This window comes from Rhinatrema bivittatum, chromosome 11 (assembly GCF_901001135.1).
Source record: "Rhinatrema bivittatum chromosome 11, aRhiBiv1.1, whole genome shotgun sequence".
In the NCBI taxonomy this organism is placed as follows: Eukaryota; Metazoa; Chordata; class Amphibia; order Gymnophiona; family Rhinatrematidae; genus Rhinatrema; species Rhinatrema bivittatum.
The window spans coordinates 64,197,735-64,219,313 of NC_042625.1; the positions used below are offsets into that span (position 1 = coordinate 64,197,735).

A 21,579-nucleotide genomic window follows, 5' to 3' on the forward strand; every position below is an offset into this window, starting at 1 on the left:
TTTTTCCCCCTCTGGTATACAGTCAAATTGCAGGTACATCTTTCCTCATGGCTCTCTATCCCCCTACCTCTCTCTGTCTGACAATCTAAAACAAACTTATCCTTTTATATTTAATTAAAAAGGTTCACGAGCATTCAGTTCTCTGCTTTTTTCTATTTGTTACTAGGAATGAATAAGTAATGTAGCACTTACCTAGATGCTGATGCAAAGGCAAATCATTTACTATTCAAATATAAAAGTGTCTCATAGGCTAAGAAATGTTAATTATAATAATTTCTAATATGCTCCCCTTTCCAGGAATAGCCACTTGGTGTCAATGTAGACTAGCAAAAGGAGACCTCTTTACTGTGATACAAGGATTTTTCCAGGGACATAAAAAAGAATATAATAACCATAACAAGGAAATGTTAATGGTCCTTCTGTTGGCTTTCAAAAGAAGCATTTGCTGTGTTTGAAAGGAAGTGGCCAGGGGCTCTCTCCTTTGCTATTAAATTTATCTTAGCCAGGCAGGGCATAAAAAAATTTAATAAGTTACTTGTTTACATTAATTTTGCATATTTATATTCTGCCTCTACAATACAATGGATAAGCAAGATAGATTACAGCAGGAAAAGCATAATATACAATAACCATCCAAAACAACCTCCAACACGAAGCAAACCATAACCCCTCACCAACTTAAACAATGTTTACATAACAAACCCTGCAACATAACCAAAATATGACATGAACACAAAACAAAAACATAGGTGCCTGCCTTGTGTTGTATAGCCCTCGCCTTCCAGGGTTTAGACCTAATTCAGTCCTGCAACCATGGTGTATATTCTCCAAAAGGGGGTGAGAATTAACCTTCAGGGCCTAAAGGGGTAATTTTCAAAAGGATTTACACACTTAAAACTGGGTTTTACACACGTAAATGGGCTTTTGAAAATTGCTATGATAATATGTCATACTTACATGCATAACTCCTTTGAAAATTACCTCGAAAGGGTTTAGATGGTGTTAACAAAGGAGACTCCTGAAACAGTAAAAATTAAATTCTTTATTGGAAAACAGTGCAAGTTGACAAAAGTGGATATTTACAATCTTTGGCATGAGAAATCTAAAAATAGATGATGTCTGGCTATGAATCGTTGCTCGTGATCCCCTCCCTTCTTTGTCTGGTATTTAAAGATGCCTGTGGACAGATGCTGGCTTCCTGATTCCCAAGGACCCTGATTCTCCACGGCTCCAATCTCTCCCATACGTCTTTCTCCTCTATTCCTTCTGAACATCTTCATCATTGGAACAAAGCACTGAATAGACAGCTCCCTCCTCCTCATTTTTCTCCTTCCACAGTAAATGGTTATCCCCCGGACAGGCACCCAACACTCACTTCTCGCTGTTCCTGTGTAGGTCTTCATTCACCATGAACTTGGATCAGCGTCTTCTTTCCCCTTAGAAAGGCAAGCCTAGTATGAGAAGTTTACCCCCTCAGAACAGGAATATTCTCCACCCTACTACTGGATTCTCCAGGAACATAAGAATTGTCATGCTGAGCCAAACCAAGGTCCATTGAGCTCAGCCTCCTGTCTCCAACCGTGGCCAATCCAGGTCACAAGTACTGGTAGATCCCATAAAGTAGATCTCATTCCTGTTATTCACTCCCAGGGATAGCAATAGCTTTCTTTAGCCTGAGTAGCTAATAATTTATTATATACTTTTCCTCCAGGAACTTGTCCAAATCTCTTTTAAACCCTGCTCTGCTAGTCACTTTGATCATGTCCTCTGGCAACAGATTCCACAGCTTATTAGTGCACTCAGTGATAAAGTACTTTCAACAATTAGCTTTGAATGTGCTGGTTGCTAGTTTCATGGAGCGTCAGATAAATAACCATCCTTTATTTACCCGTTATTTACCTCTGGCCACTTCCACTCATGATTTTATAAACTTCTATCATGCACCCCCTTAGCTGTCTCTTTTCCAAGCTTGCGTAGCCTCTTATCATAGGAGAGATATGTTTATTTATTTAATAATTTTTATATACCAATGTTTCATGAGAACATATCAAATCGGTTTACATTTTCTAACAAATATTCATTTATCCCCTTTATCATTTTTGTCACTCTTCTCTGCACCTTTACTAGTTCCGTTGTGTCTTTCTTTAGATGGGGCGACCAGAGCTGCACACAATACTCAAGGTACAGTCGCACCATGGCTCCATACAGAGGCAATATGACATTTTCTGTTTTTTTTTCTCCATTCCTTTTTGGATCATTCCTAACATTCTGTTTGCTTTTTTTGACTGCCGCAGCACCATAGGGAACTGTCTGTGTGGCTCTCTTTACTTACTAGTTTAACACATCAGAGAAACGGGACAGAAAGGAGGTTTTACTCCTTCCCAAACTCCTAATTCACATGGAGAAAAGAGAAACTGAACTTCTCTCTTTCTCAAACTCCTTCCTTCATTTAGAGACAAAGAGGCTTGCTTGCCTCCTTTCCATCCCCTTACGCCTAACCTTCTCAATTGATTAATAATAACAATAATACAACTTTTATAACGTGCGCTCTCCTCATAGGCAAATTATATTAATAATGTATACATTTAATAAGCATGAAAAACATTGATTGGACCAGTAGTAGCACATTTTCTTAAAATGTTAACAATAACTACCTACGGTACCTGAATGTAATCCGCTTTGAAGTGGATGAAAAGCAGAATATAAACCTAAACAAATTCATGAAAGAAGACTTAAAAGCCTGTTTAGAAAAGTAAGGGCTCAGTTATAAAGTTTTAAAGCACCAGATGGAATGTAGTTGTACCAGTAGTGTATTCCATAAACTAGGGCTAGCCACCGAAAAGGCTCTTTCAACAGCTTCAACTAAATGACAAGTTGTGGGGTTGGAATATCAAGTAAACCTAAGCTGATTGACAGAAGTATAGATGATGGTTGATAAATCTTCAGATGCTTGATCAGTTAAAGCTTTAAATATAATAGTAGCACCCTTAAATTTTATTTACCATGAGAACGGGAGCCATTGTAGCGATTTCAAGACCAGTGAAATATGGTCACAAAGACGCACCCCGGTGAGCAGCCACATTTTGCACAAGCTGAAAGGCCCGAACAGCAGCATCGGGGATCCCAATATAAAAAATTACAATAATCTAGCCCTGAGAGAATCAGAGACTGCAGAACAGTACAGAAATCAGAAGGTGATAAACAAGGTTTTAGCCTGTTCAGTAGAGGCAATTTATGAAAGGAAGTTTTAACTACACTTTACTTGATTGCAAAATGATAAATCAGATCTGTACGTTATTCCAAAATTTTTAGTATACAAGCTATTTGAATTCGACTTTCCTCATGTATCATTTCCATAAGATTCTTCGCCTTAGGAAATCTAATAAGAATAATTTCTTCAGTTTTATTTATATTTAAGGCCAATCAATTAAGCAACATCAACTTCTCCACTTCAGTTAGACAACACGATGCCAACTGCAATGCAATTTGTCAGGTATCTTTTCCCAGAATAAATAGTTGGATATCATCAGCATATAGATGATAACTATTCTAACCTCAAAGATCCTACAACCGGGAGTCAGATGGATTTACCCAAGGGAAGTCTTGCCTAACAAATCTGCTTCATTTTTTTGAAGGGGTTAATAAACATGTGGATAAAGGTGAACCGGTAGATGTAGTGTATTTGGATTTTCAGAAGGCGTTTGACAAAGTCCCTCATGAGAGGCTTCTACAAAAAGTAAAAAGTCATGGGATAGGAGGCGATGACCTTTTGTGGATTACAAACTGGTTAAAAGACAGGAAACAGAGAGTACAATTAAATGTTTAGTTTTCTCAGTGGAAAAGGGTAAACAGTGGAGTGCCTCAGGGATCTGTACTTGGACCGGTGCTTTTCAATATATATATAAATGATTTGGAAAGGAATACGACGAGTTAGGTTATTAAATTTGCGGATGATACAAAATTATTCAGAGTAGTTAAATCACAAGCGGACTGTGATACATTACAGGAGGACCTTGCAAGACTGGAAGACTGGCATCCAAATGGCAGATGAAATTTAATGTGGATAAGTGCAAGGTGTTGCATATAGGGAAAAATAACACTTGCTGTAGTTACACGATGTTAGGTTCCATATTAGGAGCTACCACCCAAGAAAAAGATCTAGGCATCATAGTGGATAATACTTTAAAATCATCGGCTCAGTGTGCTGCAGCAGTCGAAAAAGCAAACAGAATGTTAGGAATTATTAGGAAGGGTATGTTTAATAAAACGGAAAATGTAATAATGCCTCTATATTGCTCCATGGTGAGACCGCACCTTGAATACTGTGCACAATTCTGGTCGCTGCATCTCAAAAAAAGATATAGTTGCGATGGAGAAGGTACAGAAAAGGGCAACCAAAATGATAAAGGGGATGGAACAGCTCCCCTATGAGGAAAGGCTGAAGAGGTTAGGGCTGTTCAGCTTGGAGAAGAGACGGCTGAGGGGGGGATATGATAGAGGTCTTTAAGATCATGAGAGGTCTTGAATGAGTAGATGTGACTCGGTTATTTACACTTTCAAATAATAGAAGGACTAGGGGGCATTTCATGAAGTTAGCAAGTAGCACATTTAAGACTAATCGGAGAAAATTATTTTTCTCTCAACGCACAATAAAACTCTGGAAATTGTTGCCAGAGGATGTGGTTAGTGCAGTTAGTGTAGCTGGGTTCAAAAAAGGTTTGGATAAGTTCTTGCAGGAGAGGTCCATTAACTGATATTAATCAAGTTTACTTAGGGAATAGCCACTGATATTAATTGCATCAGTAGCATGGGATCTTCTTAGTATTTGGGTAATTGCCAGATTCTTGTGGCCTGATTTGGTCTCTGTTGGAAACAGGATGCTGGGCTTGATGGACCCTTGGTCTGACCCAGCATGGCAATTTCTTATGTTCTTATGTTCTTATATTAAATAATATGACAGATAGTGTGGAGCCCTGTGGAACTCCCATTTTCATATCAATCTATTGAGAAACCTGAGAGCCTTGTACCTGAAATTTCCTCTCCTCGAGAAAAGAGATAACCCAGGATAAGACAGTGCCTGATATTCCAAGACTGGTAACAAGGTCTTATGATTTAAACTGCCAAGATATCTGAGTAATCAAAATGCACGCAATACTCCTCCAGCTGCTCTAACCCAACTCTAGACTGTACCATTGTGGTTACACCTAGAGGCTAATTTAATAGCCAAAGGGGCCAGTCCACGCTACCAACTTCAATATATCCCCCCGCTGATAGAAGCATAGATCTAGCGAAGGGATTGTAGCTAGAACCGTGTTCTTCTCCAGCTTGTTTAAAGTCATCTCTCATCTTACCTAAACCGCCACCCCCCTTCCCCCCCTGAATGCTACTCTATTTCAGATTTTCATGTCATCTGCAAGCAGACATATTTTCCCTACTAACCCTTCCCCGGTGCCACTTATAAAGGCATCGAAGAGAGCTGGACCTAGCACTGAGCTCCGAGGCTCCCTGCTGGTCACTTTCCCTGGGACCCCATTGACCAACTGTCTGAGTTTGGTTGGTCACACAGTTTATAAACTTTCTTCTAACTCTCAAACTGGTTAGCTTGCTCACCATCTTTCCAAAGGCTTCATCAAAATGCTGGTAGACCACATCTACTGCCCCTTCCCCCACCCCTCTGCTTGCAGCCCCCAAACGTCCCATAAGGTAGTTACTAAGGAGGCAGTACCTCAGCGGGGGACACCCATTATTCATTCATAAAACTCACAAAAGGCCCCGCCACCTGTGGCAGAGCACAGAGTACCTCCCTGTTCCCCGAGATTACAGAATTACTGCCTGAGGGGTTCACCACCCTCAGCTCCTCTCTCACCACACTGTAAAGCACGGCGCAGCTTTTTTCTTCTTTCAAGTTAATCTCCTGAGGCTGCAGCCGTGTTCTGCAATTCTAATCCTGCTTTCAGATAATTATCTTAATTGCCTTCTCCTATTCTAGCCAGAGCCAGTGAATGCATTTTCCTCTGCCCCAGAACGGAGCTGGGCCCCAAAGCCTTCCGACAGAGAGCCTTGGAACACTGCCCAGGATTTCGGAATTGTTTTCTCTTTGGAAGGTTGTTTTCCTAAATCCCAGATGGGTGCGGAAAGGGGAAAGGGAGCCCCTAGATGTGTGCACCCCCCCCCCCCCGAGCTGCAGGCCCTTGTGGCCAGAGCTTTCTTTGAATCTGCAGGGAAGGTAATTGGCTTTGCACATCTGAAACAGGCTTGGGTTACAATCTCTGAAAGAAAAAAAGGCTCTGGACTGGAGATACCTGCTCCCCTGCCACAGCCCCTGGGAGGAAGAAGAGAACGCGATCTGTTTTGGGGAGGTAAGGGAAACGGAGTGGTTGAGAGTAAGTAGCTAAAGACTGCAGCTGCAGGCGATAAGAGGAGGCAGATCATATGGTTATATGGATTCAGGACAAAGAGAAAAGTAAGGCTAAAAGAATTAAAAAATAAAATAAAACAACCTGTCACTGGAGAATGCAAAGCAATGTTCTGATCAATTAACCTTTCTCGGGATCAATTTACCAGGCTTGATACTGACAGCCACAGTGATGATCACTTGTTCTGGGACCCGTGGAATAGGGGGAGTCGCTGATAGGTTTTCAGCTTCTCTGACAAAACATTTCTCAATGAAAACATCTTCGGCACAAAAAAGAACCCCCACTCCCCCCTTAACCCAACTTACCAGTTCCTTGCCAGCTGGAGCCAGTGCTCACCCCAGCATGCACCCCCCCCCTTTAAATCTAGGTCACCAAAATCGGTTTATTTGGGGCCTTCAATGCAAACTCTGCTAAACCATTTCACTTAATCGGGAAGGCCGTTGAAAACAAATACATCTTCCCTTCCTTTCCCTCTCTCCTTTAACATTTTTTAAAATGCCCTCGCAGGACTAATCTCTCCTCCGTCCCCGCCCTCCCAATAGTTTCAGCTCCCACAGGGCTTCCTTTCCTTAAAACCTTGCTTCCTCCCGAAAAGGGCAGGGACATTGGGGATCCCCCCTCCAAAAAAGGACAAGTCCTTTTTGAGATGGGAGAGGGAATCCTGGCTGCTGGTCCTTTTTTTGGAAAGGGGGTCCCCAGTCCTCACTGCCGTTTTCGGGAGGAAGCGGCTTGCAATGTTTTAGGTAGGAGCAGGGCCGGTGCAAGGGTATTGGGCGCCCTAGGCGACCCTTGTGCTGTCGCCCCCCCCCTCCCCTGGTTGCGCCCCCCCCTACCTGTTTTGGTCCCGACTGTGTGCTTCTCAGGGCGCCGAGCCGTAGGGGGCGCCGAAGAGCAGCCATGTGGTGCCGCAAGCGGGGCCTATCCCGTTCGCTGCAAAGAGAAATGGAAACAGTTGGTGCCGAAACAGGGGGGGGGGGGGGGGGGCACGACACTGTGCTTCTCAGCACACGGTCTCTATTTCTGTTTGCCGCAAGCGGGATAGGCCTCGCTTGTGGCACCACGTGGCTGCTCTTCGGTGCCCCCTATGGCTCAGCACCCTAGGCGACCGCCGAAGTTCGCCTAATGGACACGCCGGCCCTGGGTAGGAGGGAAGGAGACAGAAGCCCCTCAAGGCTTGTCTTGTGTGAACTCTTACTTTCGTTCCCCACAGCCTCCCTCCTCCCGGGCTCCGCTCTTACCTCTCCTGCTTCAGGATTTATGCACACAGAACAAGCACAAATCATGATTTGTGCGCATAAAGGACTTTTATGCACACACAACATGATTTGTGCTTGTTTTGTATGCATAAATCCTGAATCTGAAAGACTACGTTTTCTGCCTGAGCTAAAACGTGTCTCAGCCTATGCAAAAGGCTCAGTGCACGTTTTTGTGTTTGCATGCTTTTTAAATTCCCAGTGCATTAGCATACTATTAGTTTACTGCATTGGGAGTTAGATTTTTTTTTTTTTTTAGTGCATGCATTAAGAAACAGCGCTGTAAGAACATAAGAAGAGTCATGCTGTGTCACACCAAGGTCCATCAAGCCCAGTATCCTGTCTCTGACGGTGGCCAGTCCCCATCATAAGTACCTGTCAGATCCCCAATAGTTGATCTGTTTCTTGTATCTTGCATAAGTGTTGGCTTTCCCAAGTCTTCCTAGCTAATAGCAGTTTGTGGACTTTTCCTTCAGGAACTTGTCCAATCCTCTTTTGAACTCCATTATGTTAGCTGCTTTGACAGTGTCCTCTGGCAAGAGATTCCATAGCTTAATTGTGTGCTGAGTGAAAAAAAAATACTTCCTAAGATTTGTTTTAAATCTGCTGTATTTCAGCACACAGCAAAGGCGATAGCTGAAGCCAGAAGAATGCTGGGCTGCATAGAGAGAGAAATAATCAGTAAGAAAAAGGAGGTGATAATCCTCTTGTACAGGTCCTTGGTGAGGCCTCACTGGGGTATTGTGTTCAGTTCTGGAGCCCGTATCTCAAAAAGGATGGAGAAAGTATGGAGGCGGTCCAGAGAAGGGTGACCAAAAGGGTAGGGATCTCCATCAAATGACTTATGAGGAGAGGTTGAAGGACCTAAATATTATATACCCCGGAGGTGAGGTGCGGGGGGATATGATACAGACCTTCAGATACTTGAAAGGTTTTAATGATGCACAATCCACAAACCTTTTCTGTTGGAAAGAAATCAGTAGAACTAGGGGGTCCCATAATGAAACTCTAGGGAGGACGACTCAGAACCAATGTCAGGAAATATTTCTTCATGGAGAGGGTGGTGGATGCCTGGAATGCCCTCCTGGAGGAGGTGGTGAAGATGAAAATGGTGAAAGACTTCAAAGGGGCATGGGATAAACACTGTGGACCCCACTGTGGATCCCTAGAGGATGGAAATGAGGAAAAAAGTTCATGGGGGTAACCTGCTGGTGTGGCAGTTACTACTTTATACTGTTGATGCAACTCCATCATTGCTCTCTGCTTCAACGGCAGGGAGAAAAGAGGAAACGGGAAATTGGATTCAGACAGCAACCAACAAGGACCCTGACTTTTACATCTGGGAAAACAAATAAGCATGGGGGTAACTTGCTGATGCGGCTTTTATTGCCCTTAACCAATAAGCCTGATGCTTTGGATGCGACTCCAACATTGCTCTCTGCTTCAATGGCAAGAGGTAACAGGGAATTGGGCTCAGAAAGCAACCAATAAGGGCCCTGACTTCTACAGTGTGGGAAACTGATAAGTATGGGGGTGACCTGTACAGTGCGGCAGATACTCCCATAAGCTTGCTGGGCAGACTGGAAGGACCGTTTGGTCCTTTTCTGCCGTCATGTCTATGTTTCTGTGTAATGCACGGGTTATTACATTGGCCTGCATGTTATCTACAATTCAGCAACATTTCCCAAAGCAGGAAATCCCCAATGCCCGCTCATGCCTACACACTTTATACCCTCATAGTTCTGTGCAACTTACCCTCTCCCCTATGTACAGAGATCTGTGTAGTGATGTGCTGCTTACTTCTCTAGCCAGCTCTGTTAATGCTGCTTGCATAAAACCATGTAAGAAGGGGTTCCCTGGAGCCCCTTTCTGTACATCACTACATCTGGGTAAACAGATGGGGTTAGAGAAGTCCAGAGAAATCCTAAGACATGAGATCAGGGCACACAAATTCTCCACTGACCTTGGACAAGTCATTTGATTTCTGTGTTCCTGCCCAACTGTAACTGGGTAATAATAACCTCATTCTAGTTCTTTCTCCATTTTGGAAGCTCATGTGCTGCTCAGGCAATAGAAATGGTTTCAGCAGTGAATATGTAAAATTACCTTTTTTTTAAATACTGCCTCACGCTTTAATCTTGTGAGATCTTAGAAGCTGAGCAGTGTTAAGCCCGGGACACCTTCAAAGAACAGCGAATGCTGCTGGAAGGAGGGTGGTGGTGGTGTTGTCATTTGCATAGTGCTTTGCAGGGGTACATAGAGCTTTACAGATGTACATAAGAGAGAGCCCCTGCTCTGTGGGGCTTGCAGTCTGATCAAGATGGACAAGACATGCAGACAAAAAAATATTTTGAGTTAAAATGGTGAAATGAAGGTTGAGAAGATTTAAAGCAGGTGGGTGATAGGTGGTATTAGTTGAGGAAGGGGCAACTTCAACTTACTCCTGGAGGAATTCTGCACTACTGTGGAGTGCAGAATTCCCCTCCCATGCAGGAGGAAGGCCCAGTGGGCAGTGAGTGGAGCCCATCCTACTCGTGGCTGAAGATCAGGATGGCCAGAGAACCATGAGCAGAGCCCATCCCACTCGCGGCGAAGACAGGCAAGCCCTGTGGCAGAGAAGACCCAACATGAGAGGCAAGAAAGCAGCACTTGTGAGACTATGTGACAGCGAGGAAGTGTGCTATAGGGTGCCTGTGTGTATGTGTTTATGTGAATGTGAGAGAGCAAGGGATCCTGAGTGAGGGAGTGTATATGTGAGGAGAGATTGTGAGGGAGTGTGCATGTGCGTGAGAGATTGGGATCCTGTAAGTATGAGTTGAGGGTATGTATGAGAGAGGGTTTGTGTGTGTGTCTATGTATGTGAATGAAAGTGAGGTAGCCTGTGTGAGAGAGAGGGAGCCTATGTAAGGGGAATGTGCGTGTGTGGAAAAGAGAGAAGGAGCCTTTGTGAGGGGGTGTATGTATGTACGTACAAGAGAGAGAGGGAGCCTGCGTGAGGGTGTATGTGTGTGTGAGTTTGAGAGAGAGGGACCCTGTGTGAGGATGTGTGTATGAGTGGGGCAAATGGAGACTGTGTGAGGGGCTATATGAGAGAGAGGTCAAACTATGAGAGTGGAGGGATGATGGGTGGAAATAGAGTTGAGTCTGGAGGGGGAGGGGAGAGATAGTGGAAAGCAGACGAGTTGGTGCTTGAGAGGGCAGAGGTCTGGCCAGGGGAGTAGGGCGAGAGGTGGTAGGCACACTCTCTTATATTGTACTTCTAGGGAAATTCTGCTCAAAATATTTAAAACTCTGCATCTTTGAGTAATAACTTTTCTGTATTACATTTTAAATTAATTACTCAACGACTGTGATGTACATTGTCTTATTTTGACCAATATATAGTATGCATAATTTAAAATTTGTGTGTGCAGAATTCCCCCAGGAGTATCAACTGAGCAGATCTGCAAGGAATGACACCTCTTAGGATGGGACTCTTAAATCCATCCCAAAATGTTTTCTCTAGTTGGTTAAAGCTGTGAGAATCAGGCCTCTATGCCACTAACAATCTATATAAGAAAAGCAGGTGATGGGGTGAGTGAGGGAAGGCAGCCACAGAAACTCACCCCTAGCCCATCTCTAAAACGTTTTAACTTGAGATGCGGTGCCGGAGAGTAGGGAGCCTTCTGTAGAAGTTATTGCCCCATCTTGTCAGGAGGATCTGAGAGCACCGAGGCCAATATACAAAAGGCATAGCATTAGCCGCCTATACTTTTGAATTTAAAAATTGTAATGGGCTTAGTACCTAAATTTAGGCACCTTAAACCACAGGAACCCTAAGAACAGGATGTGATAACAAATTTAAGAACTCAGCGCTGATATTCAGTGCAGACCTCTTAAGTAAGTCGCTTTAATTTAGGTCATTCCAATTCTAAGGCTAGGGCCCTTCAGCCTGGAAAAGAGATGACTGAGGGGCCGATGCAATACCACGCGCAAAAAAACACCGGGCGTCCAAACTGGGTGCCCGTTTTTTCAACGCAAGCACATCGACCTCTCCTGGGCACCTGATGCAATAATCAAATGAGCCGCCGCGCTAAAAAGGACGAGCTAAGGATAAACTGTGCATCCCTAGCGCGTCCTTGGCATCGGGCGCCCAGGAGACGGGTGCCGTGTGCAGTTTACGAAAACAGATGCTCAATACGAGCGTCCGTTTTATCCTGTGGCAGCTAATTCACCAGCATAATATATACGTACACAGTATAAACGGCCTGGAGTGTGTATATTGTGTGCTCCGAAATTTTTTGTTTCCGTCAAGCCTTTTTATTTTTTCATGATGCTGCTTTCTGGGTTCCTCCTACTTAGTATTACGACGATACTAAGTAGGAGGAACCACAGAAAAGCAGTATTTTTTTTTTAATTGAGCCCTTGATGCGCGGCAAGATGTAACGCCAGTTCTGAGGCTGGCGTTAAATTTTCCGTGTTAAAAAGTGCGTGTCAGGCGCACGGTGAATTTTTTGCCTCGGGGGTAATATCTAATAGCCTCATCTACATGGCATTTGCATGTGATAAGCGCTATTAGCTATGCGCTTGTTTGGACACGCGTTTTGGACATGCTGATCCGATTATTGCATCGGGAGTTATTCTAACGCATTCGAAACGCGCGTCCAACTGTGCATCAAGCTGTAGGGTAGGCTGAGCACACTATGTTGCATTGGCCCCTGAGAGGGGACAGGATAGAAGTGGGGTGGAATGGGTAAATAAAGGACAGTTATTTATCCTTTCAAAAAATACTAAAACAAACTACCAGCAGATTCAAAACAGATCTTAGAAAGTACTTTTTCATTCTGCGCATTGTTAAACTGCAGACTCTGCTGCCAGAGGAAGAGTCCATAACGCATTATTAGTCAGGTAGACTAAAGAAAGCTCTTGGCCATCCCTAGGAGTAAATAACAGGAATTTGGTCTACTTTATGGGATCTGCTAGGTTTGTTTTTTTTTTAACTGGACTGACCACTGTCGGAGACAGGATGGTGGGCTTGATAGACCTTCAGTCTGACCCAGCATGGCATTTATGCTTTTATGTTTTCACAATGTTACAATGTACCAATAGTAAGACACCTTAGCCTTACTATTTCTCACAGTTATAATGTAAACCGATGTGATATACTCCAATGAATGTCGGTATATAAAAACAACAAATAAATAAAATAAATAAATAAATGTTATTTAGGCACCATCATGAACAATGGATCCCCTTACTATCTCCAAGTTCGGAATAAGAGCCTACCCTGACTCTCTAACGGTTGTTATTATCCTAAGCACTACGTTCCTTAGACTTTTCTTTCTAGCAGTCTTTGCTTCCAAGTTTACCTCCCTCGTTGAATGTAACTTTATTCTTCCTGTTACCTACGGTTTTTGTTACAGTTCCTCCTTTCGATGTAAACCGATCTGAGATGGTCCCTACCATGAAGGTCGGTATAGAAAAGTGTTAAATAAATAAATAAATAAATATTTTCAGCTGTTGTAAGATGCCTTAAACAGCTAAATATAGGCCCCCTAATTAAGGCACAAATCAGGCTCATTGGTAGCTAAAAATGGTTAAAGTCAAGAAGGTCATGTGCAGGGGAATCAAGGCTCAAGTTTTAAAATCTACCTCCAAGATGTGAATTTTTAGGCTTTGCGGACTGGATGTGATCAGTGTCTAGCACTGCATTGTGGATATACATAACGTTTTTAAGCCGACATCACAGACAATAGAAGGCAGCTTTACTTGTCAGATGATACATACTCTTTTTTAGTATTTGGCCATTTTTTTGTTGTTTTGTTGGGTTTTTTTTGTTTTATTTTGATTGATATATGTTTCTTAGTTTTGGTTTTGTATGTGTGATACGTGGTGTCACGAAGGATTATGGGTTTACTATACATTTCCAAGGTCCCCCCCAGACATGGACCGTGTTTCGCACAGCTGCGTCGGGAGAGACCAATAATCCCAGCTTCTGCATCTAGAAGCAAACAGAAGAACAGATCCACTAGTCGAGCCTGTCTTTGAAACGCTGGATGTGATACTTACCGAATGCACAAATATCCCTTATAAACAAATAAAGAAAAATTCTCTTTACCTGTGTGACATCCGGTTCCCACACACTCTCGACTCGTGAAGCTGTTCTACTGTTTGCATCTAGACCTAGAAGCTGGGATTATTGCTCCCTCCTGACGCAGTTGTACAAAACACAGTCCGTCATTTATTGTTTTTGATCATCGTATGGTTGGGGCAATCACCTTTTTCTCTGTGCTTTTACAGTAGTCTGTTAACATTTGTTTCCCTGTTTGCTTGATTTGTTTTTTTGTCACTTAATTTTTATTGATGACATTTTTTACAGATTACATCCATGTGTACATTAACACAAACGACATTAACATCACCATATCACTTTTCTTTACTACACCCCTAGGGAGTATTACAAGTTTCTTGCTGCATTGGACCTTGTGAAAAAAAAATGTAAATCAAGACCTTGTGGGATGATTTCTATATTTTCCTTCACTCATCAGTATTGAGATTGATGCACGCTATTTTGTTCTACTTCTAAATTAAAGAAATGAAAGTATTCTCACCATAGTTAATAATGCCCTTCTAAAGAGGAGGAATTGTCATAGGAGGTTATTTTCGAATGCATTTTCATGCATAAAATGCGCTTTTGGAAAATTGCATCAGGGATTGCATGCATGAAAGTACACATGGAAGCGATTTCTTGCACACTTATGCGTGCACTGCAAGGAGTTGTTCCTGGGGGCAGAGTCGGGGGCAGGGAAATCATTTACGTGCGTACCTTCGATTTTCGAAAGCCTGCGCATAAATGTTCGCGTGAGCATTGACACCTACTCCCTGGCAGGTGGAAATGTGCGCACCTATGCCACGCTAAGGTGCGTGCAGTCCACACGGAAGTCAGCTTTGAGCATGCAGGCTGAAGTCTGCGTTTACAGCCCTGATGTATAAAATTGTGCTCTTAGATCGCAAAACATGATTATGAGACAGGACCAATTCAACTTTGTCAGCTACTGTAGGAGACCATTCCATATCAATCCGATGCTTTAAGCTTGTCTGATTTGCAAACCTACAAAATTAGGTATTTTATATTTCCGTCTTAGTGTTCTGAAAGATTGAATGATGGAACAACTATAAACCTGCCAGACAAATCTCAGATCATTACTCAGCCAAAAGCGCCAGATCCGGCAAAAATGAGCTCACAGCAATACTCTGATTATTCTTAAGTGAGGAAACTGGAGAACTTTTTCCTGCAGTAGTATTTATTTATTTATTTTATTTATTTTTAACTTTTATATACCGACATTCTTGCATTAAATGCAAATCATGCCGGTTTACAGTGAAAAAGCAGGAAAAAATTCCTTAGTCGAATACAATGAAACAGCTTAGTTAACAAAGGAAACAAAAATAAATTTTAACATATACACAAAGGATTGCACAAAGGGGTGCACAAAGGGGAGAGCCCCTTTGTCGCGCGACGCCTGGTGTTGAGGCTGTCTTAACTGTACCCAAAAGGAACTAAGTGCCTGCCAGATTTTCAGTGCGGGTGCCAGAAGAGGGCTGGTTCTGCAGATGAGTTTTATATGCGAAGAAGTGGAGGGCAGGGTAGCCAGGGCCACTCCTTGCATCTGAAAGGATTCACGTGAAACCCACACTGGGAAGGGCTCCCCTGACAACCACTCTCTCTGACATGCCAGCTGAGAGGCCCAATAGTAGACTCTAAGGTTGGCAAAGATTTTTACAACAATTCAGGTAAATATATGATAGGAACATGGATATAACAGACAAATGAGAGAGTGGGTTTCTAAACCTTGTTTTCCTGGCTTTGCCAAACTGTTTGATACTTACGAATCCAGTTCTGAAATGAAGAGTTTTACAGGAAATTGGGCTGAGCTGGAGAAAGCTGATAAGACAAAGATGGATGGAAGCGATCCCCATAACCAAGGAATAAGCACAAGTGAAAAGCTGAGAACTCATGGAAAAGGTGGAATACAACTCAGATTATTTAAATTGGACCTATCAGCTACCTTCTTTATAACACACTGCTTAGTAGGGATGTGCATTCATTTCTTCTGTTTCAGCAAACACGCATAAACCTCGATGAATTTCTAGTATAAAAAAACCAGATAGTATGTGTTTATTTTTTATAATGAGTTATACGCATACTATCCATTTTTTGTGTGTATTAAAAGTCAGCAAGGTATGTGAGTACCTGACGAAACAGAAGAAATGAATGCACATCCCTACCGCTTAGAAAGGAAATATTTTGTGCCACATAGGACAGGTACTATGAGGATTAATGGGGCTGGGAACCAAGATGGAGCTTTGATCTGAAAGATTTAATTATAATGATGGTCCCTCCCGATGCAGCAATAGCGAAACACGGGACCGTGTCGGGGGACTTATACAAATGACTCTTTGATTCATGTGGAGTTGCCGATTATATATTGTGCAAAAAATTACAATTAAATTGCATTTTGAATACTGGTGGATCTTCAAAGTTGTATTCTTGCACCATTGACTGTTGGTAATTGAAATCTCCCATTATTATTGCACTGCCAAATTGGTTTGCTTCCCTGATTTCTCTTAGCATTTCATCATCTGTCTGACCATTTTGTCCAGGTGGACAGTAGTATACTCCTATCACTATACTCTTACCCAACACACATGGGATTTCTCCCCATATAGATTCTACTGAGCATTTAGTCTCTTGTATGAACTTTATCCTTTTGGACTCTATACCCTCTCAGATATAAAGTGCCACACCCCCACCAAGTTGATCTTTCCTATCATTGCGATATAATTTGTCCCCTGATATAGCACTGTCCCATTGGTTATCCTCCTTCCACCAAGTCTCTGTGATGCCAATTATATCGATCTCATCATTTGCTGCTATACACTCTAACTCTCCCATCTTACTTCTTAGACTTCTGGCATTGGCATACAGACATTTCAAAGTGTGATTTTTGTTTGTTTTATCAACCTGCTTTTCAGTTGTTTGGGATAATTCGGAAATCATTAGCTTCGGTGATTTTTTACATATAGGCATATGGACTATGTTTGCTTTTAATGGAACCTCTCTGTTGGGATGCCCTAACTCTCCGTTTCATTAGTATCCTTCAAGGATACATCTCTCCGAACCATGCACTGCTGAGTGACTGTCGGCTTTCCCCCTTGTTCTAGTTTAAAAGTTGCTCTATCTCCTTTTTGAAAGTTAGTGCCAGCAGCTTGGTTCCACTCTGGTTAAGGTGGAGCCCATTCTTTTGGAAAAGTCTCCCCTTTCCCCAGTTCCTTACAAAGCGGAATCCCTCTTCCCTGACCCAGCATGGCAATTTCTTATGTTCTTATGTCTATTATTCAATTGATTTAGGTATTGTCAGGCACCGCATGGCTTTGGACTTGCAGAGGAGCCATGGAGATACAGAATCATGGAAAGGCCAGGGGATATTTACCCTCAAGCTGTCAAGCAGTAAGACACCCCCTTGGAAAACCTTATTGGTCCAGCATAGAGTCTGTCCTGATTGATGCCAGTATATAAGGAGAGCAATAGAGGCACACCTTTGCTGATATAACAGTCCCTCCTGTTTATCCACCTTCTCAGAGACAGAAAAAAAAAATCAGTCACTAAATCAGCAGCCTTTATTTATTAAACTATAAGGCAGTTCAACATGAAAATACAGACAGGAAAAATACAGCAACCATGTAAAAAAAACAAGTAAGTTATAAGTGTCAGTAGTGTGAATGCTAGCAAGTAATATGTTTCAAACTTTGTGGGTCTGGATCCAGCACTATAAATGAAACAAATAGATTTTTGTTGTTGGCGCGCTTACTCAAAATTGCTCATTCCAAACTGGAAAGTGTCCAGCTCCCAGGTTAGATTTCCTAACTAGCTGAAGCAGACAATTTCTGGGCAAGGCCCAAACTTATGAAGTCATAGGCTTCTTGCAGAAGGGGATGAGGGGTAGTTTCAGGCATTCATAGGGCTGCTTGTACTGTCTTTGTCTTTCCGAAAGTTCTCCAGGCGGAACTGGCTGCAGGCACAGCAGCAGCTCTGTGTGCCAGGTAAAATGACAAGCCCCAACAAGGGTTCACACTGGCTCCTAGCTTCCTCTTATTCCCCATTCTAAGCACAATCAGTGGACCTGCAGTTGTTTGAAATTGTAACATAGCTCCATGGAGAAGAGGTTTGCATGTTCGTGTGTGTGTGTGTGTGTGTGTGTGTGTGTGGGGGGGGGGGGGTGATGTCACTGAGCTGGTGAGCTTCCAGCAAGTCACTTCAAATCCCGCAGGCTTCAGAATCCCCCTTTCTCTCTTCTCTTTGCTTCCTTCTACAGGCGCAGCCAGCTCTGTAGCTGTCTCTTCCCTTTTTCATAAATAGCTCTGTGGGCCACACTCTTGACTCCCTTTATCTGTCTCACCCCCTCCTAACTGGCTCAGGAATTAACTAAGGTCTGATTGGCTCAAAGTCAGGAACCTGCATCTTCCCATTTCTGCTTCTGTGCCTGCTGGTGCAGAATGGCTGTCATACCTTCCAGCTTTGGGCTCCTGTCTCTGCTTATTCAAAATCCAGCTCTGCAACTTCTTTTCTGCGGTGTCGTTACCATCCTACAACTCTTCAAATCACTACACTGACTCTTCATCTGCTTCTGCGTATACTTCAAGCTTTTCTTACTCATCCACAAGTGTATTCCTTCTGCAGCTCCTCATTACCTCTCCTCTCTTTTCTCCTCCTACACCCTTCCTCCCAAACTTCATTCATTAGGAGAGATGCTCTTAACTGTGCCCTTCTCCTCTGTCTTCGTCTCCCAGCTCTGTGCTTTCCACATTTCATTCACTGAATGCTAGGAATAACCTTCCTGAGCTGTGCGTCATGCTCCCTCTCTTACCATGTTGAAATCCTGCCTAAAAACTCACCTTTTTCAGGCCTTCTCTGTCTCAGCACAGTTGAGATCTGAGGACCCCCATTGGAGGTGGAGCCTGGGAGTTTGTTGATGATGCTTTGGGAGCTGAGGGGATGGCAGAAATTGGGGACTTCTGCAAACTTTTCAAATGTGACCTGCAATTGACAGCCCTCAGTCCATCTCTGCCTGACTCTGCCCCTATACACATCCCTTTTGGATCCCCTAATGTCCGCACAAGAGGCAAGGAAAGGCCAAGTTTGTGGCCAGATGGACAGCAAAGAAAGCCCCAATTGTTGCACCCAGCATGATCCCTTTCCAGCCACCTGCCTTGCTGAAGCATCTTCTGGGATGCCCAGAATTCCCAGTAGGAAAGAAAATCTGCTGGAGCTTGTGATGCTGGAAGCTCCAGGGGGTAGAATGACAGTATAACTCTGTATCAAGGTGTTAGGATTAATGAGTATGTGGGCCCTGGGCCGAGGTGAGAGATGGTACCACCCACAGGGAGGAGCCCTGTAAGCCTCATCGTTGGGAGGCGAGGTCTCAGCTGACGTCAGAACAGTGAAAGTCTAGAGTCTTTATTAAAGAGGTAGAGCAGCTCTACCCACGGAACGGGGGATGCAAGAGTTAAAGTCGCACAGACCCAGAAGTGTCACGGGTCTGTGGAATAGGGGATACCCAGGGAGGATACCTAAGTATAGTTGGTAATGGTCCGCAGAGCGGGGTACACCGATGAGGTCTTCAGTAGGAGATGGTAGTGATCCTCGGAGCAGGGTACACCAAAAAAGTCTTCAGAAGAGATTGTATTGATCCGCAGAGCGGGGTACACCGATGAGATCCTCCGTAGAGATGGTAATGGTCCGCAGTGCGGAGTACTCATGGCAAGTGTAGCGATGGTTCCCAGAAGCCCTGGGGAATGGGGCAGGCAGAAGTCCTGAGCGTCAGGCCCTCCGAGGAGCAGATAGCCAGAGATGAAGAGAGGGCTCCAGAGGAGCGGGTACCCAGGACGTCTCACGCCAAGGAAGCAGGAGCTGGAACGAAGGGTCCTCTGTGAGCAAGGCAGATTTGGCAAAGAGGGATCTCGTTGCCAAGTCATCGGTAGGCAGGGCCAGCCGGCTTAAATGTCCTGGAGGAATGGCGTCATCCGGAGGGGACGCCCCCGAGGTTTCCGCCCTGATGTGCTTAAGACTAGCCCGTGCGCGCACGTGCCTAAGGGATTCCAACTTGAAGATGGCGGTTGGCGGTGTCTATGCCGCCCCGGGAGGCCTGGGAGCTATAGGCAGGCTGTCGACAGCTGGTGGAGGCCGCCAGTCTTCCCCATGGAGTCGAGGCTGTGAAGAAAGAGTTGAGCAACAGCGGTCACAGCCGTCTGCGACCGACAGGTGTAACACATGGAGGACAGGCTGAACCATTACATGCATGGAGATGTAGTATGTCGTCATGCATGCAATGGGACAAAACCATGACTGGTTCATGTTGCTCCCCCCTCCTTGAAATGAAGCCCTATAGTCACCTTATTTTGGGAGGGGGTCCAGGAAGTAGGTACAAGGTACCAATGTAGCATTTTCGCTAAGCTGGCGGATAGGGGAACTGTTGTGTTCATGGACCCTTAGGCCAAGGCAGGGTTGACGCAATCTACAGGGAGGAGCTCTGTAGGTCCCCACCATCAGCAGGGGCAGACCCGGATGAAGCAGAGGCCCAGCTGGAGCTTCCCATTTACCAACCCACTCTCCCCTCGGGTTGAGCCTTTGGGTGCTAGGGCCAGCAGGTCTTAGGTGAGGACCTCTGCTGATGACGAAGAGATCCGTCGAGGTAGCTGGTTCTGAGTAGACATAGGTCAGGCGTATCCGGTGGCAGGCAGTGGTCAGCGGCAGGCGGCGGTCAAGAGTATTCAGAGGCATGCAGTGGTCAGTGATAGGTGGTCAAGCTTATCCAGAGGCAGGCAGTGGTCAGTGGCAGTCAAGAGTATCCAGAGGCAATCAGTGGTCAATACCAGATATCCCTCTGAAGGGAATAGCGGGATGGATAGGCAGGGCAGGGAGATGAGAAGAACAGGCAGGCAGAGAGGGAGACAAAACTGAAGACAAGGCCACTGGAACTGAAAACAGGCCGCTGAAGCAACATGCACTCCTTCTAGAATTGGGAGACCTGTTGCTGAGGCAAGGAAGTGAAGGTCTGGAGAGTCTTTTATAGGCCTAAATGCTTGAGGTCATCAATCCGCGCTGCAGGGCTTTTCCTGCCGCAGGCTCTTTAAATTCAGCAGTGTCGGCCACGTGCACGTCTAAGAGAAGCGCGGCGGCAGGAAGCTGGCAGTGTCTGGCTGTGAGGCAGGACAGCAGCATATTGCCGTGAAGAGGAGCAGGGCCTGCTGTGGGGAGGGGCAGCGTCCCGCCGTAAGGGTGCTTCGTCGCGGCCAGGGCCCAGCCCAAGAGGTGAGGGCAACGGTTTGCAGGGTTAGCCTGTGGACCACTGAACGCAACCGGGGCCATGCAGCTCCAACTGAGTTTTCTAATAGGCAAGATTATGGCATAGAAAGTGAGTGCTTTTATCTGTTAGAAAGAAACATCAGTTATAACAGTGCCTTATATTGAGAGTGCTCTGCAATGGACTCTTTCTGCTGAGGGCTACAGTATTCGTGGGCGGTGTCACCTCCTCACTTCATCTTTTTTGTTTTGTGGTGAGGCTTGGCTTTTTTCCACTTTTGATTTTTGGGTAACAGAATTTATACCAAACTTGCCTGCCTGAAGCTTCATGAGGGTTTTTAGGTATGTTAAGTATTTTTTCATTTTTTGGAGAAACAAAAGTTTGATTAAAACCAGTTTTCCTCTGAAGCAAAGTTGCAGTTGGTCTCGACTCTCTCTGCTAGATTTTGAACTAAAAGTGAAAGAAAAGTTATGTTTTACTTCAGAGGCAAATAAGAAGCACAAAGGCCAAGTTGCAAAAAAAAACCTGACAATATATTTTATTGTATAGAAGGTTCTGAAAAGCGAT

General features: G+C 44.2%; 1 protein-coding gene across 2 annotated transcripts in view; it reads left to right on the top strand.

Moving 5' to 3' along the window:
• Positions 1-21,579, top strand: part of LOC115073549 (EMI domain-containing protein 1-like) — a 231,785-nt gene that overhangs the window by 40,649 nt on the left and 169,557 nt on the right. The window lies entirely within an intron of this gene.